Source organism: Sorex fumeus, unplaced genomic scaffold, assembly GCF_029834395.1.
Source record: "Sorex fumeus unplaced genomic scaffold, SorFum_2.1 ptg000103l, whole genome shotgun sequence".
In the NCBI taxonomy this organism is placed as follows: Eukaryota; Metazoa; Chordata; class Mammalia; order Eulipotyphla; family Soricidae; genus Sorex; species Sorex fumeus.
In genome coordinates, this window is record NW_026606160.1 from 4,761,162 (window position 1) to 4,770,896 (window position 9,735).

Consider the following 9,735-nt stretch of genomic DNA (forward strand, 5'->3'; position numbering starts at 1 on the left):
GATATATCTTCTGATAATTTCATTTGCCTTTCTTTAAGTTTTGTTGGAGCAAGAATATGAAATAAACTTGTTATGTACTTGCAAGGGGCCTGACTGAGGGATGGCAGACACTGATGGTAGGATTGCTGTTGTGACATTGTATGTCAGAAGCAATTCTATTATGAATAGTTTGGTACATATCAGTGTCTCTCCGTATATGTATATACACACATATATGCGTACACATATGTACACATATATGTATTCTTTCCTTGTTGTATGTGACAACTACAATTTCACACATTTTTTTCCAGGTGCAGAGAGTTTCCCATCATTAGGGACTGTGTACTTGTGCGCTTATAAAATTCACATAGAAATCTTTAGTAAGAATTTGGAAAGTGATTAGGGCAGGAGAGTGGAATTTTCTTGGTGGAACTGAAGTCCTCATAATTGCAGGAGAGAACTTGCTTCTCTGTGCCGTTCCATGACTGAACCTAACAAGAAGTCAAGGCAGCAGGACACAAGGCAGTAGAGCACTTCCACTAAAACCTCACCAAGAACTTGGACTTGTAGAACTGTGAGAAGCAAATGTTTGGTGTTGCATGAACTGTTTGTTCAGTCGGAGATGCTGAGACTGATATAGGCAGGTAGATAGGAAAAGGCCCTTGGCAATGAAACCTGGATTAACAAAGTTTCATGAAAGAATTCTAGGATGCATCCACCTTGTGGATACAGAAAACAAAGACCTGGTAAGACAATTGCAGACACTGAGGATATAGGGCCCCTCCCCATGAAGTTCCTCAAACCCTCAGACCTCTCCCTTAATCTGATTAAAATGTGATCCAGTCCAAAGAAGACCATCACCACTCCCAAACTCCCTAGTAATATCCTTAGCAACGGGCCCAGGGGGCGGGGGCTGGGGAGGAGGTGTTTGGAGAAACCCTATACAGGCCACCTTGAACAAAGGAAGCGCCCCCATATGCTGCCTGAGCTCATGTGCTGCTTGCGCCCATGTGGCCATGCTCTCTCTTGAGTATGATACTCTCTCAATCTCTCCCCCTCCACACCCTAAAAATCCTCCAAATACAATCTATTTATTTCACTGCTTGTCTACTCCTGAAATTCCTTTCTGCAAGGCGAGTCAAGAACCCAGTAACCCTCGTTCCCAGGTGGCAGAGGCAGTAGGAGAGAAAGTGACTGTTTTTCTCCTCCCTGCTTCAAATAAATCACCCGTCGGGCCCACCGATATCAAGACAAGGAACACAAAAGAAATTTATGTCATGGAGGACCCTGTGACAAAGGAAGAGAGCCCCAAAATCTCCTTTATTAATCATGGTACATCTAAAGGGTGCAATACATTGATGTCCTCAAAAGGAGTTACAGAAAGAAAACTGAGGCAGCAAAACATACATTGTATCCTAGAGTCAGTAGGCCAGTAGTTTTGGAAAAAACTTTGGGAGGGACATTTTCCTGGTGGATAAAGATAATTGTCATCTAGGTTTTAAAAACAAATTGGAAATTTTTGTGACGATATTTTAAATGATATTTTCTGATTCTTGTGTGATTTTCTGAAATTGTATACTCTATTTAATAACTGCTGTTTGATGACTAATATTCAGAGGTATGAATGAGAATAATGATGTCATTTCCTTGTGATTGTTCTTTAGAACATATACTGGCTACCAAATGCAATCACATTTATTAAATTTTCTGCTTGTTATGTCAGTTACTGGTAAATCTTCTGTTTTATGGACTGGTAAATTATACACTCAAAAATCACCTTCTGTTGCATTTTTTGGTTAGTAGTTTTTGCTAAAATAGAATTTCATTTTCATATTGTACATATGACACAAATTATTAATAAACTATTGTACTGTTTTCTTTGTTGTGTTTGGGGACGACATTCACTGTTGGTCAGGGTTTTCTCTTGCAGCTGCTCTCATATTTTTCTCCCATATGTTTCAACAAGCACTGCCATGCATAATTACTGAGTGTCGAGCCAGGAGTCAACTCTGAGAATTTTGGGGTGCCTCCACAAACAATAAGATCTTATGAAGTACCCACTGTAAGCAAGCCACAGTTTTAAGCATATTAAGAGGCATTAGTTAATAATATTTTGTTAGAAATGCTCTAGCATCAAAGATATAAGATCAAAGAGATAGTATGTGGGTAATTGTCTCCCATGAAGGCAAGGGGAGGGCCAGAAAGGGGAGATTGGTGGTGGGGAATGTGCACTGGTGGAGGGATGGGTGTTTGAACATTGTATGTTTGTAACTCAAACATGAAAGCTTATAACTGTATCTCACGGTGATACAGTAAAATAAAATTTACAAAATATAAAGATTCAGTCAAGAGAACTCTCAAAAAAAAGATAAGACAAGAGAATAAAGAAAAAGTGATTCAAAATAATTTAGAGTCCCATCCCTTCCCTGCCCCAATGGAGCTAGCCCCAGCAGACAAAAACCTCCAGAACTTGAAAGCCATGATCATGGCCACTATCTGCCATTGTGGACTAACCTCATCTATGAGTGATCTGCAGAAAAACTCAGGTATGCGGGACTTCTGACTGAAAACTCCAGGCTCAATGAAATCAGAGAATGGATGACCTCTCCCCAACTACCCCTGTTCTCAGCAGCTTGGCAGTCACAACCTCAAACCACCTCTGGCGCCATATAATCTCATCAATGGCCTTGATCCAGAGACTCAACAAGGAATCTCTCAGAAGAGAGCACAGAACAATACACCATAGAAATGCCCCCAGAACCCATGCCAGCCTGTTTTATTCAGGGCATCCCAGAGGGGGGTGGGGTGGTCCAATGGAGCCAGCCCCCACCAGTCAAAAACTTCCTTCCTTCCTTCCTTCCTTCCTTCCTTCCTTCCTTCCTTCCTTCCTTCCTTTTTTCCTTCCTTTCTTTATTCCCTTCTTCCTTTCTACTTTCCATCATTCCTTCCTTCCATCCCTGTTTCCTTCCTTACATATGCCTTCTTTCTTTCTTTTTTTCTTTCTTTCGTTCTTTCTTTTCCTTCCTTCCTTTACTTCTTTCTTTCTTCTCTTTGTCTTTCTTTCTCTTTCTCTCTTTCTTCTTCTCAGTCTACTTTCTTTCTTCCTTTTGCTAATTAGGGATCAGCAAAAATTTTCTATTGAAAAAACTACACCTAGTCAATTAGTTATGCTTTGAGGATCTGTATCTCTTCTCATCTCTGCAGTTGTAATATGAAATCCGTCCCTGGCCACGTGGGTGATTCTTCCCCAGCAAAGGTCCTGATTCTGTCTTTGCACTGAATCCTACTGGCTCATCTTTTTTTCACTTCTAAAATATATTTCTGCTCCAGCACTGAGGAATAATGTAGGGCTTAATATATTAATATTCCATGTGACTGACCCTGGTTCTATCACCAGCAACACATAGTCCCATGAGCACCACCAGGAGTCACTCCAGAGCACAGAGACAGGAATACCTGAGTATCACTGGGGCTACTCCAAATCCTCTCTACACACACAAACACAAACACACATACATAAAACACACACAAACACACACACTTTCTCGGCTATCCCGGTTGATAGTAAAGTGAGTAGAGTGCTTGCCATGTATGAAGGCAATCCTCAAGGGTTCAAGGGACCACAAGTATTGGGATGGCAGGGATTGAATGGAGGTTGACCATGTGCAAGGCAAGGGTGTTTCCCACTGGATTATCACTTTGATCCGGATGACACAATTTTAAATGACAACTTATTTCAAGTATTTCTTGTGTTCTTTCTGATTCTTTTTAGATGTCCCCAATTACCCCACCGTACTTGGGATTTTCTAACAGATGGCATAATTTGTTGATCACAAGAATTGGTTACAATCTGTCTAAATTGTTTCTCATCTGCCAAATCCAGTGGTCACTTTGAACCTCTATTCAGCAGCTGTCACTCACAGAGAATGAGAGAAACACAGAAGTAGACAAACATGTGGGTTGGCCAAGCTTTAGGGTCACCTGTGCAGCATTCAGTGGTCTCATGGCAGGTAAATAAAATACAATATTGCACCCCAACCGAAGCAGATCCCTACAGGTGAGCCATTGTTGGAGTGGACGGAGACATCAGGACAGTTAGGAAGTATATAAACGTGCCACAGGGAGCTGGAGAGAAGAGGCTAGTGTAGATCAGAGAGATTCAGTAGGAATCTGTAAACTATAAAGTTGTTTGTGCAGGAGAGAGAATTCATAGGGTAGGGTACCTCTCTTGCACCCAGTCTACCAAACTCCTCCAGGAGTCAATCCTGTGTGTGGAGCCAGGAGCAAGCCCTGAGCATGGCTAGGTGAGGACCCAAAATCAAAATAAATAAATCAAAGATTGTGAAAGTTGTTTATTCTAGTTTTGTCTATATTGTCCCCTAAATCTAAAAGACCTTACAAAGTATTAGTCTATTTTTGCCTGGCACAAGTTTACAGCTGGCAGATACTGTGTTATCTAATCTATCCTTGCCTTCTCTTTTTTCTGGGTGCATGTTTGCTAGCGGAACACCCTAAACTTAGGGTTTTTTGTTTCGGGAACATTGCTCATAGTAATTCATCATTTCCTAACTCTAAAGTAAATAATAATGTATATTATAAAGCATTAACATATCACTTAATATTATTAAACACTAGTAGTAACTTAGTGTTGTTGGGTAACTAGACAATAAAAATTACTACCTAGTAACTGTTCATTTATTAATGAAATATGTAAGTCATCAGTAGAATGGGAGTATTTCCCTAACCCAAGAGTCTGAAGAAAGTGAAACTGTTGTAACTGTCTTGTAAGATTCCATCTCTCTAGCCTGCTTAAGTCTACCTCTTAATCTATCCAATCCAGTCTTCTTCTGGGGAATCGGACCTCCCGATTGGCTAGCCTCTAACTTTCAATTGCCTGCTTTATGACATCATTCTCCCACCAAACCTACCAGCACGTTGTAGAATCTTGGGGCTCCCGTGCAGTTGTTTCTAAACAAGTTTGGATCATCGCGAGTGACCAGTGACCAATGATCAATCACCAGTGATCAGTCATCTGTACTGGACACTTGTGGACTATCGCTTCAGTGTTCCGACATACTCTTACATTGTCTCCTCTTCTCATTTACCTTCCTTTGATATTTCCTCGTTTCTGATCAAGTCAGGTAAGGAACAATATTTTCCAAAGCATTTCACGAGATTTCTTATCCCTAAACTTAGCAGTTAAGGAAAAGCAGCATGTAATAATAGAGGAAAATATTCGATTAGAATATGGTAAGCCTTATTTTAGCTTAATGTTCACATTTGCTGTGTGATTTTAACATTGACTTCCTTTCGGTCACATACAAAGTGTTTTACTTCATTTTTTACATTAAATTTGATACATACTCACAACCGCAAATATATGTTTATATATGGCTGTTCACTCTCTGCACTTCCTTTTATTTTAAAATAGTGATTTTGACATTATATCCATCAAAAAAAGTAAATCAGAGACCATATTTTGACAGAAACAGAAAAGGCAGTTTTGGTAGAAAACCTAATATCTACCAGGATGTTTTATCTGTAGCAGTCTCTCCACATTTATTTATAATTTAGTAATTTAAATTTAGTGCTATTCAAAAGACATTATCATGTGTCTTTTAAGTTTTCTAACTAAACTAGGTGAAAAACTGGATTATGTGGAAGGTGTGGAGTGCTGAGTGGTAGAGAGGCAAGTCCTCAAATGTAAGGAAGTTTAGGGTCATTTTCAACAAGCTTTAATGTGCAGAGGCCAAGAAGTAGAAGATGATATGAGGGAGAATAAAATAGGAAAGAAAGATTATGGAGGGAAATTATCAAGGAAGAAGAAACAGCTTGAGATAGAATGTTGGAGAGAACAAGATAGTTCAAATCAAAAGAGAAGGGATATAGTTAAATATGCTAAGAGCCTGTCAAAGCAGTTGACTTTAATCAATTCTAGGACTAGAAAACATACTATGTCTCAAGTAGAGTACCAGTAGGAAAAAAGACCTATAGAAAACCATGGTTGTGGTTTCTTTTCTTATTATCTCTAGAACACAGTTGGCCCTTGGCAGTTTTGAATAGAAACACGTTTTAAAAATGATACTTCCTATAAATAACTAATACTGGTTACCTAGGGGGATGGAAGATGCATCATCGTCAATGTGTTTATTACATTCTAGTTTGTAAGGTACATGTATAGTCTGCCTGTTATAATAAAGAAGTGATATCTTCTAGGTTGAATCAGGAGAATTAATTCTTTTGTGTGGTAAGTAGGGTCCAGGTTAAAGGCAACTTGTCATCTTCACAAAGAGTTTCTTTCTGGGCTGGAGCAATAGGTAGGGCATTTGCCTTGCACGCGGACAGGTCATTTGCCTTGCATGTCGCCGACCCGGGTTCGATACTCAGCATCCTATATGGTTCCATGAATACCACCAGGAGTAATTCCTGAGTGCATGTTCCAGGAGGAACTCCTGTGCAGTGCCGGGTGTGACCAAAAAAGAAAAAAAACTAGTTCCTTTCTAACATGACCATATTTTGATAGCAGTCGACATCTGCTTTTAGATCCTACAAAGAAATAGAAAAGTCAAGTCTCAGATGTCTAAATACACATTGATTTCAGTTTTGTGGAATTTGAGTTTTTCTACATTAAAATAGTTAAGTTGAATTTTGGTGACTGTTTCTGAAACTTTGGCAATGACATGTTCCTGGTGGATAAAAATACTTGTCATCTAGGTTTTAAAAATAAATTTGAAATTTTTGTGACCATTTTTCAAAACTTTTCTGCTTCTTGTGTGATTTACTAAATGGTATGCTCTGTTTAATACCTGTTGCTTGATGGTTAATATTCAGAGATATGAATGAGAATATTCATGTCATTTCCTTATAATTATTATATTTATTTTTGCTTCATATTCCTTTAGAACATATACTTGCTAAATGAAATCACATTTATTATATTTTCTACTTGTTATGTAAGTTACTGGTAAATCTTTTGTTTTATGGACCGGTAAGCTATACACTCAAAAATCACCTTCTATTGCCTTTTATGGCTAGCAGTTTCTGTTAACATAGAATTTCATCTTCATATCATACATGACACAATTTCTTAATAAACTTACTGTACTGTTTTCTTTGTTGTGTTTGGGGACGGCATTCACTGTTGGTCAGGTCTTACTCTTGGGGCTGCTTTCAATCAGTTACTGTACTATGCTGCTTGCCACATAGCCCAGATGTCATTCATACCTACATACTTCTTTTTCAGTTCTGTGATCCATATTTTTAATGATTTATTTCTTGATCTCTATACTTCTCCCATTTAAATCACGTGAAATAGACAAATTCTATTTATGTGTGCACATTACTCAGAATCAGGAAAAGCATGAGAAGGACTGGTAGTAGGTCCTCTTTAAATGTTTGGAAAAATTCGCTAGTGAATACATCTGGACCTGGGCTCCAAAAGCACATCTTGAGAAAAACTAAAGTACTCATTTTTGAGGGGTGATCAAAAACCAGGGTACGGTTGGTACCCTTCAAATCATGAAGTAGATTGAGTTATATGTGAGCCGTAGATAATAGATAGGAACTGCACAAGAAAAAGACAAACCTGAAGATTACACTGCTAGTAGCTGTAGCGACCCCACATGCCTATATGAATGGAAAATATCTTCCTCCTACTTTCTGACATTGCAGTGATCAAGGCAGAGTCCTAGCAAGAAAGTCAACATGCTTAGGTTCCGTAACCTGGTAATGCATAAGGGACAGCGAGATAGTACAGGAGGGGATAAGGCATTTGTCTTTAGGCAGCCAATCAATTTGGATCTCTGTCACTGCATCCAGTCTCCTGAGCACTACAAGGGGTCACTCCAGAGTTCAGAGCCAGGACTAGCCCAAGATCACTGCCGAACATTGGTCCAAATTCCGACCCACCCCAATTCCAATAAAAATATTGGAAAAGATTGAACAAGTCTCTAGGCCATCTCTGGGCCTCGGGTTTCTTTCTTCTCCAATAAATTGTTAGTTATTTTCACAGAACTTCCTAATTGTAAAATGCTTTCATTCTAGGCAATAACGTAAAGTTCAATAGGAGAGCAAGCTACAGGTAGAGCTAGGACATGGAGTAACTAGCTGTAAGCAACAAATCCATGCACCAACATCACCAGAGTATTCTATAGCTCTGTATTCAGTTTGGGAGCATTGTGCCCAATACACAAAGTGCCAAAATGTGCCAGTCATTCAACTACCCAAAGTTGTTCGGACTTTTGGTAACTTGACTCTTGGTTTTAGAAACTAGTCTATACTTGAAACTTTAAGTGAATTTTACTCCTCTCAATCGTTGTCAGAGGGGGCTGGAGTGATCGCACAGCAGTTACGGCATTTGCCTTGCACACGGCCAACCCGGGTTCCATTCTCAGCAACCCATATGGTCCCTTTAGCACTTCCAGGAGTTCTTGAGTGCATGAACTAGGAGTAACCCCTGTGCATCGCTGGGTGTGACCCAAAAAAAAAAAGTTGTCAGAGATTATCAGTCTCACAGATATTTTTCATCACCCTCTTGTTCCTTACAGAAAATAACCAAAATTCGTCGGTATTGGGAACTGCACATACTCTGCAGCTTCCCCTTCCCATGGTGAACAATGTAGCTTCAATAACAGGAAGTGTCTGCAACTACTCCAGCATACCTACTCCAGCTGGTAGATCTGCTTGGCTCCTGCCCTCAGATTCTGGCATCGCTTTCCAACCACTCATGGGTAGTGCCGATCTTGACCAACATTCTAGCGCAACAATGCTGCCTGGAATGTCTCTTCTATGTCTATGGCAGCTCGTTATGAGAAAACCTTAATACCAACCACATGGTGTCTTTGTACCCATCACTTTCTGCCAGTATAGTTCAAAGGACACCATCTCAGGTTCCAAATCAGAGTTATAGCCTGTCGCTTCCCTATCAGGAAGGAAGCCAGGTGGTTTAATACCATCAGGGCAGTCCAGGACCTCTCTTTTCTGGAGAGGACATCACGATATTGGTGGAAGATAGACTTCCCCAGCTCTTTGATTGCTTGGAAGCCCTAGATCAATGTATAGATCCGCAGGAAATGAACACCACAGATACCATCACTCTGAATCTGGGCCGAGAAAACTCAGGTGGCACTAAGGGGACCTCCCACACAACACGGAAGAACAAAATCCAGGCCTTTGAGCCTCTGGAGGGAGAACCCAAGGCCAAAATACATTCCAAAGACTCAGAACACTTGCTAGGTGGAGAAGGGATTGTTTGTAATGCTGCAGCCAGTAACAGGTGTCCTGTGACCATGGGCATAACTAACAGCAAACCTCAGAAAGCTGCGTACAGCAGGATCAGCAAGACCAAGAGTCATGGGCAGGAGAAGACAAAAAAAAAGGCCAGAGAAAACTCCAAGAAACCTAATGATAATGATCAGACAGGGAACAAGGTGAAGGCAGATGTGAAGCCCACCATTGCCAGGATGAAATGCAAGTTAAGTCATCCTGAGCTTGGCCAAGAGGCACTTAAAAAGCCAGGCAGCAGCCAGGGCATGCACATGCTGAAGTCTGTGCAAGAGTTTGATGCACTGGGGAAGAAGAGGGATCCAAAGCCTCAAACCTCTTCCTCCGAGGTCCTTGGTAGTTCAAAGAAGCCCAAAGATTTCCAGCCCTCCTCAGTTGTGAAACCATTGGCAGGTGCTATAAGGGATGGAAAAAGTCTTGAGAAAACTCAGGTCAAAGCTCAGAAACCAAGGAGCAGTGCTAAAGAATGCT